The sequence below is a fragment of the Chelonoidis abingdonii genome, chromosome 1 (assembly GCF_003597395.2).
Source record: "Chelonoidis abingdonii isolate Lonesome George chromosome 1, CheloAbing_2.0, whole genome shotgun sequence".
Taxonomy (NCBI): domain Eukaryota; kingdom Metazoa; phylum Chordata; order Testudines; family Testudinidae; genus Chelonoidis; species Chelonoidis abingdonii.
Window position 1 is genome coordinate 135,389,781 of NC_133769.1, and position 18,966 is coordinate 135,408,746.

General features: G+C 52.4%; 1 protein-coding gene across 1 annotated transcript in view; it reads left to right on the forward strand.

Moving 5' to 3' along the window:
* Positions 1–18,966, forward strand: part of LOC116823213 (tetratricopeptide repeat protein 38-like) — a 115,993-nt gene that overhangs the window by 55,713 nt on the left and 41,314 nt on the right. The window lies entirely within an intron of this gene.

The window sequence follows — 18,966 nt, forward strand, 5'->3', positions numbered from 1 at the left end:
TGGAAAGAAGAGATTTCTGCCTCCATTTTTGTGGCCTTAACAAGCCAGGGATTGTACCCCAGTTCTCGCCTGAGATCCCTGAAAAAGAACATCTTCCGATCCATTAACAAGACAGGAGCTATCTTTAAAACGGGAACAAAGAGAACCCTGGGACTTACAGACTAGCTAGCCTCACTTGCATAGCTGGAAAGATACTGGAATGCATTATTAAACAATCAGTTTGTCAGCACTTACAGGATAATTTGGTTCTTAGGACTAATGAGCATGGATTTGTCAAGAACAAATCATTCCAAACCAATCCACTTTCCTTCTTTGGCAGGGTTACGGGCCTCGTGGAGGTGGGTAAACAGTAGATGTGATCTGTCTTGGTGTTACTAAGGCTTTTGACACAGTCCCATAGGACATTCTCATAAGCAAATGGGGGAAATGTGGTCTAGTTGCAATCAGTGTAATGTGGGTGCAGAGCTGGTTGAAAGCCCATACTCCAAGAGCCATTCTCCATGTTTGGCTGTCCAATGGAGAGGGTGTACCTAGCGGGTCCGGCAGGGATCAGTTCAGGGTCTGGTACTACTCAATATTTTCATTAATGATTTAGAAAATGGAGTGGAGAGCATGCTTCTAAAATTTGCAAATGACACCAAGCACTTTGGAGCACAGGGTTAGAATTCAAAACGCCCTTAACAAATTGGAGAATTGGTCTTCTTGAGCCAAACTCCATGGCTGGGCCCCTCTCTATAAACTGGGCTGAAGTGAAACCCCAAAGCCAAACACTCCTCCTCCTGGGCAGTGCGCTCCGACCTTGAATGGTCAGATGCTGCTTAGCACTATCAGAGCTGCTTTGGCTGGGGGACTCTCCTAGCACTTTCCAATAGCGGGAAAATATTAAATCCTCATTTGACTGCTGGGGACAGAGCCCTAGAGAGTGGAGCAACTTTTCTTGTCCCACAGGAAAAGGAAAACAACCAGCAGTGGAACCAATAGGAAACCCAGCAATGGAACTCAGGAGTCCTGACTCCCAGTCCCCTGGTCCACTCACTACAGCAGAGCACACGCCCTCTCAAAGGCAGGGGGGAGCGGACATGAGGCCCTGGTTGTAATTGCCAGCTGGGGGAGGGAGTATGCAGCAGTGGTTAGCGAAAGGGCCTGGAAATAAGGACTGCTGGGTCCCAACCATACTTCTGACACTTGGTGCAAAGCTAAGCCAGTAGCTTCCCCTCCCCAGGCCTGTTTCTCACCAGTAGGGTTGGGGTCGCAGTACCGACAGCCCAGGGGGGTTAGAAGGCTCCAGGAAGGTGTGTAAAGTGCCAGGATGTCAGGATCCTGGAGGTGCTGTCACCCCCACACTAGGGCAGTGTTCTGCACCCCCTGCTGCTGGCCGAGTTTCTCCATCCCTTGGCAATAAGACAGACTCTTGTTTTCACAGCCAGCCGATTGCCCAGTGTCATCACCCTGCCTGCTTGGGGGGCAGGGTAACTCCTCAGGTCACCACCACTCTCTCCAGCCTGCCTTGGGCTTGGAGAGTGAGAAGGGTGTGGGACGACCCTGAACACCCTCCATCCATGTCTCCGTCACCAGAGCAAGTAAGTGGCATTAGGTTCCTCTGTAGCATTCCCTGTCTGTCTGGGGTGAGGCAGAAAGAGGGGGAGAGAATCTCTCCCAAAGGAGATTGCATTTGCAAACAGCCCCCAGGAGCCCCTCACTCTCAGACCGGGGAGAGGCTTCTCCAGAGCCGTCTGCAGTGTGTTTGGAAAGTAATGGGGCTCCCAGCCCTTCCCTTGTGGGAGACTGTTCCTCAGGCTGAGAGTCTCTGAGATGGGCCAGACCCTGTGAGCTGCTGAGCATGGAAATCAGTAGGAACCGAGGGGGTCCTGGCCTTGCTATGCCTAGGGACTTTGAAGTGGGGAATGGTTTCCCAGGAGAAGTCTGGACTCCTGGGTTCTGTTCCTTCTCTAGTCTGGGTGGGAGATGGGAGGGGAGATGTGAGTGTGTCCTGGGCTGGCAGGAGGGAGCTGCTTATCCAAAGTGACTGATGGTCTTTGTGACTGACCCCAGTGCTCAAAAAGGAGGAGACTCCCTGGTTCTTGCAGCCCCAGGGATGACAAGGAAGAACGTTGAGGGGGAGCAGATCATGCAATGAACTCCTGCCAGTGTGTGTAGCTTGCACTCCCTGTACCCCTGTGGGGGTAGGAGGAGCTGCTCTGGCTGGGGCAGGGATGGGGAGGGACCAAACAGGCTGGTTAGAGAGAGGCTGCCTTGACCGCAGACTCACGTCTACTCCCCGTTGGGTTCCAGGATGGCCAGGCTTCTGAGGATGTCCAGGACAAAGGCTCTGCAGGTGGCCCCAGAGCCTGAGGGAAGCAGCTGCCATCTTCCCCAGGAGCAGAGCGGCCCCTCCGTCTCCGCTGGCGGGGAAGGAGCTCCCAGCTGGGCCAGGAGGTGGAAGTGCCCAGCCTTCTGGCAGAGAAAACCCGCTCCTGGTGCAGGCGCCAAGGTAGGAGAGGCACCGGCCAGACCAAAATGGAGCTGGACCAGGATGTGGCTGGGAAGGCAGGACCCAGCCCAGGAGCGGACCCGGGCAGGGTGGCTCTGGGGCTTGTTGTGTGAGCAGCAGCAGCCCCAGGAGCCCAGCCCTGATTTCCACCAGGAGGCATCGCCCTGCCCAGTAAGTGAGGACCTTCCAGCCTTCCCAGAGCAGGAGGTGGAGGATCCCTCTCCCAGCCCCAGCAGCTTGGCCCGCTCCCCGTGGGACAGCAGCAGTGCCTGCGACTCGGATAGCAGCAGCATGGCCGATGGACGCTTCCGCTTTGTTCAAGGTGGGGAGCCAGGCTGGGCTTAGGGAGGTGTGAGGAGGGGGCTGTGAACACCCTGGGCCCAGGCCCTTGACCAATGCTATGGGGGTGGGTCCCCAGCCTAGGTGTCTGGCCTGAGCCATGTGAACCCCACTGACACTAGATGCTGCCACTTTGGTCCTTGGTGCTCCATTGGGCGGGGAGGGGCACCTCCCACGGAGTCCAGGACACTTGGGGGATGGGGTCTCTTTGCTATGGGCTCCTGAAGGAGTTGGAGGTTGATGACATCACTGAGGGGGGGAGTGTGGGGCCCGATCTGCCCTATGTCCCGAGGTTGGAAGGGGGCACATTGTTCCACCATGCCCCTGTCCTTCCCCTGAGTGGCAGCAGGAGTCACCCTGTCCCCTTCTCTCCCTGGTGCAGGATCTGCCAGGGACTCCGAGGATGAGGAGGAGGAGGAGGAATGCGTAGACGTGGTAACAGAGGAGGCTGCTCTCAAAATCATCCAAGAGCAGCTCCAGGGCCGAGAAAAGGTACAAACATTCCCCAGCTGTGCTGGAACCGAGATTGTCCCACTCCTTCCCAGCATCCCAACCCCCTGAACGCTCAGGAGCCACCACCCCTAATGGGGACCTTTCTCCTCCATGATCTGGGACCCCCAAGATGGAGGTGTTTGTCACACAGCAGCCGGGGTCTCCTCCCCCACACAGGCACTGTCCCAGTTCCTGAACCTGCTTGTGTAGAAGTCGTGGGCAATTTTGTCCCCACTATCCCCCACTCTGGCCTAAGTCCTGCAGCTGGTGTGGCTAGGGCAGGAAGGTCCCTGGCTAACTGGGTCTCTCTCCGCTAACTCCACTCCTGGTGGGTGCAGGACGAGCCCAGCAGCTCGTGTTCCTGCACGCCATCCACCCCACGTGTCTTGCTTCACAGCAGCAAGGGCAGGACACACTGGAGCCACACTGCTGCAAGGCTGCTGTGGCGGAGAGGATTGTGGTGAGCGAGACACGGCGCCTAGCAGCTGGAGGGTGGACAGAGACATGGGAGGGGCAGGACTCTCCCCAGGCTGACGGTTGGGGGATGGTTGGTGCTGGAGGGGCAGCTGAGGGCAGGGATTGCTGGAGCTGAAGATTGGGGAGAAGAGATGGGAGAAATGGTGGGCAGGAACTGGAGGAACGGGAGGCATCTGGGGGGATCCTGCTGGCTCTGTGGGGTGCTGGCTGTGTAATCTCCTCCTTGGGAAGTGTCAGTGAGGCCCAAATCTCACACGCTCCTTTGTCTTTTTTGGGTTTCACAGGAGCTCATTGAGGAGCTTCCTGATGACTCTCCACCTGACGCCATCCTGTCCAACTCCCTCATTGCTGTGGCCAACCTCAGGTACCGAGACCCTCTTGCCCAATTCCCCTATCCCTCCTCCCGCATCACGGCTACGCCGCAGCCTATCTGGATGATGTAGTCATTTACAGCTGGCAGTGGGAAACCCACCTGGACAAGGTCGCCGCCATCCTACAATCCCTGCGGGAGGCCGGGTTAACCGCCAACCCTAAGAAATGCCGCATTGTCTGGCGTGAGACCACCTACTTGGGGTATACGGTGGGAAACGGACAAGTAAAACCTCTTGTGGATAAGGTTCAGGCCATCGCGGCCTGCCCTCCGCCGACCACGAAGCGCCAAGTCCGGCAGTTCTTGGGGATGGCGGGATATTATCGATGCTTCATTCCCCTGTTTGCAGCGATGGCCGCCCCTTGACTGACCTCCTCACTAAGGACAGCCCACGACAAGTACGGTGGACCTCCGAGTGCGACAAGGCTTTCCGATCGCTTAAGGCAAGCCTCTGTAGCAAGCCCGTCTTGTTTAGCCCAGACTTCCGTCGCCCGTTCGTCTTGCAGACGGACGCTTCCGAAGTGGGGCTCGGGGCTGTCCTCTCACAGGAGGTGGACGAGGAGGAGCATCCTGTCCTATACATCAGCCGGAAGCTGTTTCCGAGGGAGCAGAACTATGCAGTGGTGGAGAAAGAGGCTCTCACGGCGAAGTGGGCCTGCGATGCCTTGCGCTACTACCTGCTGGGGGCCCCGTTCTCTTTGGTCACCGACCACGCCGCCCTCCAATGGCTGTACCGCATGAAGGAGAACAACATGTGGCTTCAACGGTGGTACTTGGCAATGCAGCGCTACACCTTCACCGTCCGCCACCGGGCCGGAAAGGACCACGCCAACGCGGACTTCCTTTCCCGCCTGGGGGGCTTGGACGCACCTAGCCCCGGTACCCGGGAACCAGCCTTGAGGGTGTGTGTGTGTAAGGAGGCGCCCTGGCTCCCCGCCGCACCTGAGGGGGATGAGCCAGAGCAGGCACCTCTGTGGGCGGAGCCAACACCACCTGTCCCCGCCCCCCGGAAGTCAAGGGGCAGGACAGGAAGTATAAAAGCCCGGCCCCAGAGCTCAGTTGCGGGCCAGCCGCCGAAGAGGACAGACGCTGAGGCCCAAGCTCCCACTGGGCCCAACCTGCCTCGTGCCTGGTATCCGGAGGAGCGCCAGCCTGACCTGCCCTGCGCTCGCTATCCAGAGGAGCGCTGGCCGGACCTGCCTCGTGCCCGGTATCCGGAGGACCCCCAGCCTGACCTGCCCTGCGCTCGCTATCCAAAGGAGCGGTCGGAGTGTCCTGCCTCCCCGTATCCAGAGGAACCCATGGTCTGGGACCCCCCGAACTACGCCAGCGGAGGCCAGGTACAGGGAGAGGGGGAATTGGAAGTAGCCCGGGGGTAGCTGACCCCAGTCTGGCTCTTGGGGACTATGAACCCATGTCAGTGTGTTGCGGCCAGGATTCCCCACTGACTGCAGCGAACCCTTGCTGCTGCTAGGGCCCCGGGCTGGGACACAGTGGAGTGGGAGGGCCTGCGTCCCCCCTGCCACCCGTCCAAGGGTGGCAGATTCCCCCTCTCCGTGGCCTGAGGAGGCCTTCTGTATAGACTCACTGTTTGTACTGTGTTTGCTCAGCCCCTGAGTGCAAGAACTGAGCCTGAACTATTTCCTGCCCCGCCCTGACCAAGGGCTTGGGCTTACAGACTGTGTTTGCTCAGCCCTGGAGCTGAGCCGGAACTATTTGCTGCCCTGCCCTGACCAAGGGCTTGGGTTTACAGACTGTGTTTGCTCAGCCCTGAGTGCAGGAGCGGAGCCTGAACTACTTGCTGCCCCGCCCTGACCAAGGGCTTGGGCTTACAGACTGTGTTTGCTCAGCCCTGAGTGCAGGAGCTGAGCCTGAACTATTCGCTGCCCCGCCCTAACCGAGGGCTTGGGCTTATAGACTGTGTTTGCTCAGCCCCTGACTGCAGGAGCTGAGCCTGAACCATTTGCTGCCCGCCCTGCCCAAGGGCTGGGCTTAGATGCTGTGCTCGGGCTCGCCTCTATTACCAGGCTTCTCCGTCCCTATACCCTGCCGAGGCGGCCCAACGTCGCAGACTGCTGTGTGTAAGGAGGTGCCCTGGCTCCACGCCGCACCTGAGGGGGACGAGCCCCAGCACGACCGGTATACAGTAGGATTCACTGTCCCTCCCACTCCCAGGTCACCTCCCAAGGGTGGCTCCTCTGGCAGAGGTGGCAGGAAGGTTCACTCCCTCTCCTGGCTGCTCTGTTCTTTTCACTCCAGTAACATTGCAATGGCTTTGGGGAGAGGCTGACTCCCAGGACCAGATACAGGAGGGGCAGCAGGATCCAGAGAACAGGCGCCATTCCTGCCCTGCCACTGTCTGTCTGGGAAACCTTGGCCTTATCATTCCTTGGCTTGGTGCCTCAGTTTCCATTCTCACCAGACTGCCTATTTCCCTGTACTTTCACATCCGTGTTGATGCCAGTCCCACCCTAGCACTGCAGAGTCTAATACCGGCTCCTCTCTCTTGCCAGCACCATGACACCTGCCCTGGAGCCGGAGCTGGAGATCCACCTTCTCCGAGCTGCCCTGCATGCCGACTTCACCCTGAGCATGCAGATGGACACCGCCCAAGTCCAGGTAGATCGTGCTAAATCATGGATTGAAAAGCCAGCTGTCATCCTGCCCGAATCCTTGCTAATTGCCTGCAGTGGGATGTCAGAGGCCAGGATATGTGTTTGGGGGCCTCACCAGTGCTTCCCAGAGACCCCTCTTCCCATCCTGTGGCAGGTGTAGCCCCAGTTTCCCTAAGTCTGACCCATGGCTCTCCCTTGCTTGCAGGATCTGCATAGGGTCTTGCCAGACCTCCTGGACGCCATGCTGGGGAACCTGCTGGAAAAGTCCCCAGATACCAACAAGCTCCACCACAACTTGGAGGTGAGCCCGGTGTGAGGGGTGGGACAATTTTACCATACCTCTTAGATCCATTTTCCAGTCTGTCCTCCTAGATGGGCCCCCAGTGGGCCATCTTTGGTCAGGGCAGTCAGTGCAATGCAGTGTCAGGCCCTTCTTCCTTGAAGGACAGAGAAAGGAGCTGGGACTTCAAGCCAGAGCTCTGCCTGGTTCTGTTGAGCACTAACCATGGGGCCCCAGGCTGGCTTGGGGAGTGAGAGTCTGAATCCCTCCTGTGAGATCCAGAAGATGCTCCTCAGAGAAGAGTCACAGGCTCATTCCTAGAGAAACAAGAGGGCCCCAGAGAATCAGCCCTTGTCTCTGATGGGCGCCGAGATTCCTGGAAGGATTGTGCTCACACTCAGTGCCTTCACCCAACCAAGGACTTGAGAGGCAGGGAGGGGAGAGGGGTCTGTCTCCTTCCTGGTGAGCTGTTCAGGAATCAGGAGTTCAGAGAGGATGGGACCAGCCCCGACATGGAGCATTGTCCCAATGACAAGTTGTGACTTGCAGGATACAAGCATCGTCCTGGGGGCAACAATCTCCTTCTAAAGCTCTACAATCAATGAATCAGATATTCCACCCCGCATACAATGTCTCAGCCCCCTGGGGATGGGGAGTGGCTCAGTAGCACAACACATGCACCTGCCCATTGATCCTGAGCTGCCTCCTTTCCCCACAGCACATTAACTACTGGATCATGTTCAGGGTGTCGTGAGAGAGATCCAGGGCCATCAGGAGCAGCACGGCCCTGCTCAGATCCATCATCACCCTCCCTGAGTTCAACATAAGTGGCCTCTGACCGCAGTTTCCTCACTCCAGGCGTAAGTGGGCTGGCTCCAATGGGCTGTAGGATCTGCTCCTGCAGGGGCTGTGGGTTAGGAGTGTTCCTCTTGGAGAGGCAGAGTCAGAGCAGAGAATGATCCTGGCTTGTGTCAAGTTCTTCTTGTCCTGGTTAAGTGGCAACTCTCGCTTTTAAGGGGATCATGCTCCAGGTTCATGCCTTCCTGTCATCCTGGAGCAGCTGGGGAAGGGAATCCTCATGGAGGGCCCTGCTTGTATCCGTGTGCTCCAGGCTGCCTTGCTGGCAGAGATAATTATGGATCTAGCTCTAGCTCCTATCCTCTAGCATCTCCTGCAGAGGGGCTGAGGGGAGGGAGAGTCCTGGCCCAGGTGGGGACTGGGAGCTGACAGGAAAATGCTGATGGAGTCCCCTCTCCCATCCATTAGAACTCAGTGGAATTCCCCAGGATGGGTCACCACGTGGCACAGCTGCAGAGATGTAGCAAGCGCCCTCCGTACCCTCCGACCGGAGGGGGCCCCGCAAGGAAGGGGGCCCCTAAAAGTGGCAAAAAAAATGTAAGGTATAACTAGGTAAGTGACATTTATTGATGCTATTGCACAATCCATGTCGGTTTTACTGACAAAACCGTGAAGTCATTATGATACATCATAATGCTATTGGCTACATCAGTTGTCTATCGGTCAGTTTTGAATTTTAGTTGGACCCATTCAAAGAATGTGTATTTGCGTTCATAATGGCGGTCGGCGGATAAATGTTATTAATTTAGTTGTTTAGTTTTTTATCGTTTCCAACGCAGAAGCGTGCTTTGTGATGTCTAAGAGAATGTATAAGAGCGGAGCTAGTAAACGAAAGGCAGCAAAAGATGCCGAGAAGGAACTTGAGAAAATTCCAAAGTTGTCAACGTATTTTGCGCTGCAATCCAACGTACAGGTACAGGCACATGAAACGGACAGCGCTAGCAGCGACGAATCGTATCCAGAAGTATCCAGAAGTGCTTCAAGTGAGGTCAAAGGTGAAGCCAGTTGTTCTACCAAACAAACTGTGACAGATATTCCAGCTGCTGCCGGGAAAGAAGTATCTGAATCTGAACCACTGACTGATGATCCAGGAGATTGGCCGTCTATAATATCGGACAGGCAAGTGTGTGACATTGTTGCACGTGGCCCACCGCAGCAGAATGAAAGTTACGAATTTCCATTTAACGAGGAAAGACGGAGGTTCACAAGTACTCATTTCTATCGAACCATGGCAAATGGCGAGAAAATAAGACGTTCATGGTTAATGTACTCAGTTCAGAAAGATGCCATTTTTTGTTTTTGTTGTAAATTATTTGGCACTGGCGACATACCGCTACGTCGTGGAACATCTGCTTGGAAAGCACTGTCAAAAAGACTTCAGCAGCATGAAACAGGCAAAGGTCATCAAGACTGTATGGTGAAATGGTTTGACCTTCGGTCAGGCATAGTAAACCGTACATCTATTGACCAACTCGAATTGCAGGCTTTTCTGAAAGAAAGAGATTTCTGGAGAAATGTTGTCAAACGCATGGTTGATGTCGTTATTTTCTTGTCCGAAAGAAACTTGGCATTTCGAGGAAGTAATGAAAAGCTCGGCGATCCTTCGAATGGCAACTTTTTGGGACTGTTTGAATTGCTTGCAAAGTATGATACTGTCCTCAGCGAACTTTTACAGAGGATTAAGAAGGCAGAGACACATGTTCAGTACCTCAGTCCACAGATCCAAAACGAGCTGATTCAACTTGTTGCCAGTAACATTCAAGAGGCCAACATAGCGCAGCTTAAAAAGGCAAAGTATTATTCAGTTATTTTGGACTGTACTCCCGATGTGTCACATGAAGAACAAATGTCTGTGGTGTTACGCTTTGTTGAATGCAACGGTGAAGATGGTGTCAATATTCATGAAGCGTTTGTTGGTTTTCTTAATGTTCATGATACAACTGGCGAGGGCTTACTGGAAGCATTTCTTGAAAAGGCAAACAACTTAGGAATAGACATTGCTGACATGAGAGGCCAAGCTTATGATAACGGCGCAGATATGAGAGGAAAGAAAAGGAGTTCAAGCCTGCATGCTAGAAATAAATGACCGTGCCTTGTATGTACCATGTGGAGCTCACACTTGGAATCTTGTGATCTCAGACGCGGCAAAATCATCGAAATATGCCGTTGACTTTTTTGGTAAGGGGCCCTGGACATATGTTCGGAAGGGGCCACGTTCTTTGTTGCTACGGCCCTGCACAGCTGGCTCTGTTCGTCGGTGACCCAGACAAGGACATCAGTTGGAAGGCCAGGGAGGGGGTTTACCGGCTCTACCAGCTGCTGCTGCACCGGAGGGGTAAGGAACCCAGCTGGGAAATGGCGCCTGATAGACGAGTGAGACTGGAACCCAAGCCAATTGCTCTCAGCTGGAGAATGAGTCTCTCTCTATCTCTTTCTGTGTTCTACACCAGCCCCGCAATTCTGTTGGGCCAGGCACGCAGCGAGGACTCTGCCCACTGTGCAGCCACCAATGGGATTGGAAGGACACAAGCCCTGCAACCAGAATGACAAATGTGTGTGTCTCTCTCTCTTTCCCAGACCTGACCATCCATGAGGCCGAAGACCTTTGGTGCTGGGACTGGCAGCAGGACAGCAGGCTCCTGGGGTACAAGAACACAGCCAGGGTGGGGGAGGTAAGGACGCTCTGCCAGGGCATGGCACAGCTCTGGCAATGCAGGTGGCTGCCCCCTGGAGCCACTAGACGGAGCTGCTGTTCTAGTCCAGGATTTGGAGCCTGGTTCTGGGCAATCTGCTGAAGCCTCACATCTGGTTGGTTTCAGGTCTTTGGAAAGCTCTTCTTATCAGGGCAGAGAAGATTCTTCCTGCGGACGGCAGTGCTGGCCATCCATGACTCCTTGCTGCATGTCAGCCAGGCTGTGCTGCTCCTCACTTACTCCCTCCTGGGGCAAGCCCAGCAGATGATGAGGGACAAGATGAGCAGCTGCATTACACTCAGGAGACTGGGGCAGGGCCCAGGCCTCATTCCCATCCTTTGTCCATTTGCTGGCCTGGCAGCAAGGTGACTGGTGGGGAATGAGAGTGAGAGCAGGTTCTACTGGGAAGAGAGATGAATTCACCTCCACAGGCAGGAGGGAGCCAGCTTGTCCATGGAGCAGCTCCAGCCCAGCTCGTTAGCAAGGCTAATTAATGACAAGCATTGCCTCATCACGGACTTCTGTTCTTGGAAAGGGCAGCAGAGTCCTTTAAGTGCCCTCTGCGAGCCTCTCCTGTCATCCGAGCCACCACCCAGAGTTATTCCCATCACTGGCAGCCTGGGAGGCCAAGGACTGACGGGTGATGGTGACTGACTGGGCAGTTCTGAGGCACATGGGTCGGAGAAGCTTGTCCTGCTGCTGGCAGGGCTGGACTCACTCTAGAGAGAACGGGAGGATTTAGAGGCTGCTGATCTGCCCCATTCACCAGGGCTGCCATCCTGTGGGTTCAGCATTAGTGGCTGGGATGATTTGGGGAAAGGTCTCAAGCTCCCCACGTCCCACTTCTCTGCTGCCAGAATCTCTTCTCCCTCCTCACTCCCCGCTAGAGCCCTCTCCCTGCCTGGAGGTCACTAGAAAGGAGAACAAGACTCCATTCTGGAGGTCAGGAGGGAGACTCCATCCCTGAGAGGTGGCTGGGTGCTGGGTGGAAATGCTGCTGGTCCCAGGTGCCCTTAATTCCCCCTGATTCTGCGGAGGCATCTGAGTTTCTGACTGGTCCTCGTTCCCATGCAGCAGAGGACGTGACGGCCAATGTGATGCAACAACTTCACATCATCCGGCACTTGCGCCAAGTGCCTGAAGAGCTGCAGGAGTCCTGCCTCCGAGGCCACCAGCAACTCCCGCTCCCTGTAAAGAGGGAGTGTAGTGAGGCTGAGTGGCCTCCCTCTGAGCAGGAGAGCAAGGGCCCCCCTACACGCCCCTTGGAGGGCAAAGCCTGTATCGCCCTGCCCCCCTCGACTGTAGGACTGTTTGTTGGCTGGTCACCAGGGGCTTTGGTAGACTGTGTTGAGACTGAGTGACCTCCCTCCAATCGGGAGAGTGAGGGACCCCCTACATGCCCCTTGGATGGCGGAGCCTATATCGCCCCGCCCCCCTCACTGGAAGTATAAAAGGCTGGCCCTGCAGCACAGTTGGGGGACAGCCTGCAATAGAGAAAGACACTTGACCTGTTCTCCAGAGGCCCTGAGAGGAACCCACTCCTGGCTGTTCCCAATCCCCAGGCATGGACGAGGACTGGCCCGGAGTACCCGCTGCGGTTTACCCTGAGGAGCCGGAAGAGGCCTGGAGGCCGCAGGTACCAAACTCTGGGGAGGCAGGAAGTAACCCACGGGCAGTCCCGGAGCAGCCGGCTGCAGAGTGGCTCAGTCGGCATGGTGCAGCCGGATCCCCACCGACGCAGGGGCAGCCAATCCTGCCCCTGCCAAGGCCCTGGGCTGGGATGCGGTGGAGTAGAGTTGGCCCGCGTCCCCCTGCCACCCCACCCCGGGTGGCTGACCCCCTACACGGTGCAAGGAGGCTCTAGCCCAGGACAGGAGCTCCCTTATTACTCACCTGGAGGGCTGTTCATTGGCTGGCCACCGGTGCCCCGTCCAGGCTAGAGCCAGCCCTGGCAAGACTGTTTGCTTGCTGGCTACCAGGGTTCCACCCAGGCCAGGGCCAGCCCTTGAAGACTGGTTGTTTGTGGGCTGCTTGAGCCCCACCCAGGCTGGAGCCACCCCGATAGACTGTGTTGAGGGGCTGACCACTTGAGCAACCTCAACCCATCAGGGCTGGCTCTACCATTTTTACCGCCAGAAGCAAAAAAAAAAAAAAAAAAGGCTGCTCAGGCTGCTGCTGCCCGAACTGCCGAAGCAGGGGGAGGAAAAAAAAAAGAAGCTGCCTGGACTCTGCTGCCCCATGCACATACTTGCTCTGCTGGTGCCAGCCTTGAGCCCAATAACCACAGCAGGGTCTGGCCCCACAGAACCACTGCTACAAGTAGGGACAGGATGTGGGAGCCCTGTGCCTCCATGAAGCTCCACTCCATATGGTCTTCTAATGCATGCAGTGGTAGAGGAGATCATTGGGGTTTTGAACCAATGAATCAGGTGATAGTTTTCTATAGAGTGGCACTAGCCACATGGTGTGCTCCACTCCTGGAATTGTAATAGAGGCCTGGGGGAAGGTAGGAGAACACTTCTACATCACTCATACACAGTGATATCCCACACACACTGTCTAGTATGCAGCCCAGATCCTTGAACTTGCCTCTTGGCTCTAGGTTCCTCAAAGGTATAATTTTGAATTGTTGGCTATTCAAGATCATGCTGTATGACTTTATTTTGCAAGTCAACAACTTCTGAGTTTAGTGTGAACTTTTTACTGATTGAATTTAAGATCTTCATTAAATATACAATAATAAAAACAATGAGATTTTTATCCTAAATGCTTCTCTTGTTTATATGTAATGTGATTTATATTAATACTACCTATGGTCCTTTGTTCAATTCAGTGATATGATCATTTTTTTTCTGAACTCAGGCATTAGCAAGGAAGTGACTAGTTACATATATGAAACTGCAGTTTATGAATAATTTACATAGTCAATCTGGATCTCTTTTCAGCAGAATTCTAGGATGAGTCAAGCTATTCTATGCACCAACCGTGTGAGAGAAAGCCACACTGTTTGAATTTAAAATTTATGGTATCAAGTTCAGCAACAATATTCATATTCACCCACCCATCTAAAAAAACAAAATCCCACAAAAAACAAAATCCCATTTTGGGATCTCATTTTCAGAGGTGGAATTGGCACCAAAAACTTCCATTACACTAGTGTTAGGCATATGTGTGGCCAGACTGTAAAAGATTGTCATTTACGCTTATCTTTCCCTACGCCCACCCAATCCTTTCTTCCTTGAATGAGTCTGCACTGATTTTTCTTGTATTAAAAATGTTCTGGATTCATGGTGTCTTTCCTCAGATCTGTTTTGTTGGAATGAACTGTAACCGCAGTAAAATGTAAGATATTTTTTATGCTGAAGAATCCCAAAGTGCTGTGCGAACTGTCTGCATACAGCACCGATGAAATAAAGCCATAGCTGAGGTAGGGAGAACACAAGCATCCTAAACAGGAGGGGGCAGGAGGGTGTTATATTTACTAGCACAATACAGATAAGTGAAAACAATGCATGCAAAATTTCATTCATTTTATGAAATTTAAACACCAAACACATTCACACACATTTAACAGTCTTTTGATCTGCTACTACACAAGTGAATTGACTTGACTTCCAACTGTGAGTTTGTCAGTTTTCAGTTGAGCCTTCGGTTTTGATCAGAGCTGGCATCAGCATCACAGAGGGAACTTGTCCAAGGACATAGGGCCAAACTGTACTCCCTTTTATAAAAAGTGTCAGCTCTAATATCTGTGCAGTGTAGACAGTGATGTGATCATTTTTTGACTGTTACCAAGGTTACATACACAGACAGGGCTGGCTCCAGGCACCAGCTAAAGAAGCAGGTGTTTGGGGCGGCCAATACCAAGAGGCGGCACTCCAGCTGCTACTGGGGCGGCACGTCTGGGTCTTCGGTAGCAATTCGGTGGCAGGTCCCTCAGTCCCTCTAGGAGTGAGGGACCTGTTGCCGAATTGTCTCCAAAGAGTGGAGTGGCACGATCGTGCTGCTGCGGCTTTTCCCCTCCCCTCCCCCGCCCCCCCCCTCTTGGGGCAGCAGAAAACCTGGAGTCGGCTCTGTACATAGTGCAAACTGCATGATACTACTTTTATCTGTCACAGAAGAATAAAGAATTAAGGACTAGATGCACAAGGGAGATTTAGATGTCGCAACACTTAGGTGCTGCTGTCCAAATGAATTTATAGCCCCAAGTTCGACACCCAGATTCCCCATCCAGGGTGCCTCAAAAGAGGGATTCACAGAAACTAGCATGCTGAGCAGCATGGACTAAACCCTGCCCCACAAAAGGGATTAGTCCCAGTCAGAGGGAGGTAGCTTGCTCAGCTTGGTATTCACAGCCATGAACCCCTTCATGGCAGTAAGCATCGAAGCCAGGTCAGTTCTTGCAAAATAAATAAATAACCAACAAAGAGGAGGCAGCATTTCCTTTAAGTGTTTGTACAGGCTATGGGTGACCCAGGTTCTAATCCCCGTTCTGCCTGATTTAGAGCAGGGAGTTGAACCCAGGATTCCCAGCTTTGTGGAAAAGGCCCTAAGCGTTGGATTACTAGATATTCTATTTAAAGTGTGTCTCAGTCGCTCCTTCTGAATTTGTGTGTATCTGATTTCTGCCTCAATCAGTGGTTTGGATGGATATGCCACTGGTTGCCAACAATCCTCATGCTTCTGTTAAAACACTGCATCTAATCCAGACTGTGAAGTATCTGCTGAAATTTTAATAGGACTTCCTGGTGCACAGAACTTCAACACTGGCTCTTGTATCAGTTGTTTTAAATCTTCTTATGATTCCTCCTGTTTGGCACCCCAGTACCATTCATTTTTATTCTCTAGGAGTTTTCTCAAAGCTGCTGCTCTGGTTGCATCCAGGACTTCCTAAATCTACAATCATGCTCCTCTTTTTTTGAGCCACAGATGGTGATGCCATCCAATGAGGTATCAACACCATTAATATGGTGCTGAAGCTATGCTGTAGGGTAAGCATAAAAATCAGTATCTTCCAAATGGGTATTAAATTTGCGTAGTTTGAGCTGTCTTCAGTTAATTTTAGTTGCCAAAACCCTGAGGATGCATCGAAATTACAGAAACATTGAACATTTGCAAATTGAGCCATAATCTCTTGTCTGCTTGGTAGTTTGAAATGTTCTCTTTTTATAGCCTTGTTGAGATCTCTGGGATCTAAGCATATCTGTAGCTGGCCATTACTTTTCTTCATGATGACTAAGGAGCTCACTCGTTCTGTTGGCCCCTCAATTTTTTGTATTACTTGCATTGTCTCCATCCTAGCAAGCTCAGCCTTGAGTTTATCATGGTGCAAATGGCACCTTTTTACATTGATGGATAACTGGAGGGATTTGCTTGTTTAGCCAGATTGTATGTTCACCCTGCAAGCAACCCAACCCTTGAAACTGGTCATGGTATTCCCAAAAGAGTGCCTCCTAGCCAGGTTCAATATGATCTTCTTGTGAGAGCACCCATGTTACCAGATTGAGTTTTTCACATGAAGCCAGGCCTAAACTGGTGTCATCTCCTCTGACCATACAATGAAAGGAAGCCTAAACATGGTATTTTTCTGGTTGATGCTAGCAGTGCATCTCCTCTTCATTGGTATATTTATTCCACAATAACCAGTTACTTTTTTTTTTTGTTGGTCCCAGTGTTGATCTTATTTTCAGTGTCTCATAATCTTGTTCAGACAGAATATTAACCTGAGCTTCTGTGTTCAGTTTCAGTGGAATAATTGTTTCATTCAGTGTCATAGGCAGTATCCAGTCCCTCTCATCGGGCTTGGTGGATCCCAGTACACTGTGAAAAACTCCTCAAGCAGATTGTCCTTAACTGAATGTACTTGACTTGTCTGCATTTGGGATCTGCAGCATTTTGCAAAATGATTATTTCCCCATAGGCAACACAGTTCAGGCCGATGTTGTGATCCACACCTTCCACATGACCATCTGTACTCAGTCTTCCCCTTAGCAATGGTTTTCATAGACAGTGGTTCCATTCTTTGATTTGACCTATTCTGGCTATATTCTTGTGTACTTAGTACGTGGATAACCCCTTCTAGTGAATTCAGCTCTTTGGCTTGTGCTTTCACCGTTTCTTCTGCCCTGCATATTTGGAGAGCTTTTTCTAACATTCACGGAGCAGTCTCTCTCTTAACACATTGTCTTTAATGCCACAAATGATTCTATCTCTGACCAGAGATTCTGTCAGCTCACCAAAATCACAGATTTTACTGAGTTTTCTTGATTCTGTGATGTATTGCTCTATGCTGTTATCAGTTTTTTGCATGCAAGTAAAAAAAATTCTCTCTCTCAAAGATTTCATTCCTTTTTGGCAGGCAATGTTCCTCAAATTTAGTCAGTATTTTACTTCATGTTTTCACCTTTAAACTTAAAAATTGTTATAAATATCCAATGCTTCCTCCCTAACAACATGCAAAAAGATTGATTTTACTATATCATTTTTCTTCTCTGCCCCTATGGCTACTAAATACAATTCAAATCTCTGAATTTTTTCCAGTTATCTGCAACATTGCCTGACAATTGCTGACTGGATGGAGGTTGCAACCAGTGTTCCCTCTATTTTTCACATCCATGTGAGGAATGAATTTTGTTATGTACACCAATATGGAGGTGATGTGTGGTGGGGGTGGGGCCAAGGAGTTTGGAGTGTGGGAGGGGGCTCAGGACTGGGGCAGAGGATTGAGGTGCAGGGGGGTGCAGGCTCTGGGATGAGGGGTTTGGGGTACAGGCTGCCCCAGGGCTGCAAAGGGGAGAGAGAACTCCCCCCAGCCCTCTCTCACCGGAGCAGCTCAGGGCCAGGTGAGAGGCACCTCACCCAGGCTGTGGCAGCTCCAGCATGGCTGGGGGAGATGCACCTCTCCCGGGCTGCAGCATTTCCGGCAGGGCTGGGCTGGCGGAGGGGCTCGTCTCCCCAGCAGCTCCGGCTTGGCTGGCAGAGGAGCTCCTCTCCCTGCCTGCACGGCCCTTGATAGCCTGTTGTGCAGCCGTGCAGCTTACAGGGAACTTAGGTTGCAACATATTAATTTTTGGCTTTTTTCCCCTCTTAAACTAGTCAAGTTACTATTGTGCTTAACACATATATGCAAAAGCCTCTGTGCTTGATGCTCTGAGTGTTTTTGTGGTGCCTTGCTTTGTCTTTGCCTGCAAACACAGGCGTTAACTTCAAAATGACTGCTGTTTCCTTCTCATTCAGCACTTCTAACACCAGGTAACAATCTTTAAGTTCATTAAATAACAAACCAGTAAATGAGAAAGGAATAAAACTTTAATAAACTGAGGAGCGTCTGGTGCAATGCTGCACACAGCCATGTAGTGTTCCCAACTCCTGCCTCCAAATTCGTATACTCACAACAGGGTCCATGAGGAAGCTTCTCCAAATTACAATCATTCATAAACATATCTCTACACTAGGGCTGCCTCTGAGCAGGGCCGCCTCCAGGCACCAGCATCCCAAGCTGGTGCTTGGGGCAGCAATCTGCAAGGGGCGGCAGTCCCTGTTGTTTTGCCCCCAAGCAGCACCGAATTGCCACGGAGGGCAGAGGCAGTCCATGTGCTCTTGGGGCAGCAGGCGCGTTTCCACGGCGGTGGCAATTCGGTGGCAGCTTCTATGTTTAGCTGTCCAGGGTGGCTTCAGCTAAACATAGAAGCTGCCGCTGAATTGCCGCCCCCGTGGAAACTTGCCTGCTGCCCTAAGGGCACATGGACTACCCCGGCCGCCCGCCGCGGCAATTCGACGCGCTGCTTGGGGTGGCGAAAACTGTAGAGCCGGCCCTGCCTCTGAGCATGCCTCCAGGAAGCAGGGAATGGAAGTGGGAATGACGATATGTCCAGAGCCACTGCCATGTTGTTGCCGGCACAAAGTGCCAGAGGCTAAGCAACAGCGGTTCATGGCCCGGAGTGCGTAGCACCAATGAACACATCAGGGTGGAGAAGCAAAACACAAGTTTATTTGAGCTCAAATAAGGTGCGAGGGAGAATGCAATCTCAAATCCTGCACACCTAAAACAAGCAGTTTCTTCCTTTTATATCCCAGTTGTTTACTACAAAACTTTCTTGCTGACTAACTGATCTTTCACTCCCCCCTCCTTTCCCATCCAGCTGCAGTATCTTTTCTCACTCAATCTTTTTGTCTTCCCCCTCCCTCTCCGCTGCAGAGACATGTATGCTGTATCTAAGAGTGGCCTTGAACCTTGCTTCAATTTAGCTCCAGTGTATTACAGCAGGGAACTGGCTGTTACAATGAGAAAACTAACTGCTGACATTACATTTCACGGCTATTAACACATTAGGTTACACTCTGTTACACAA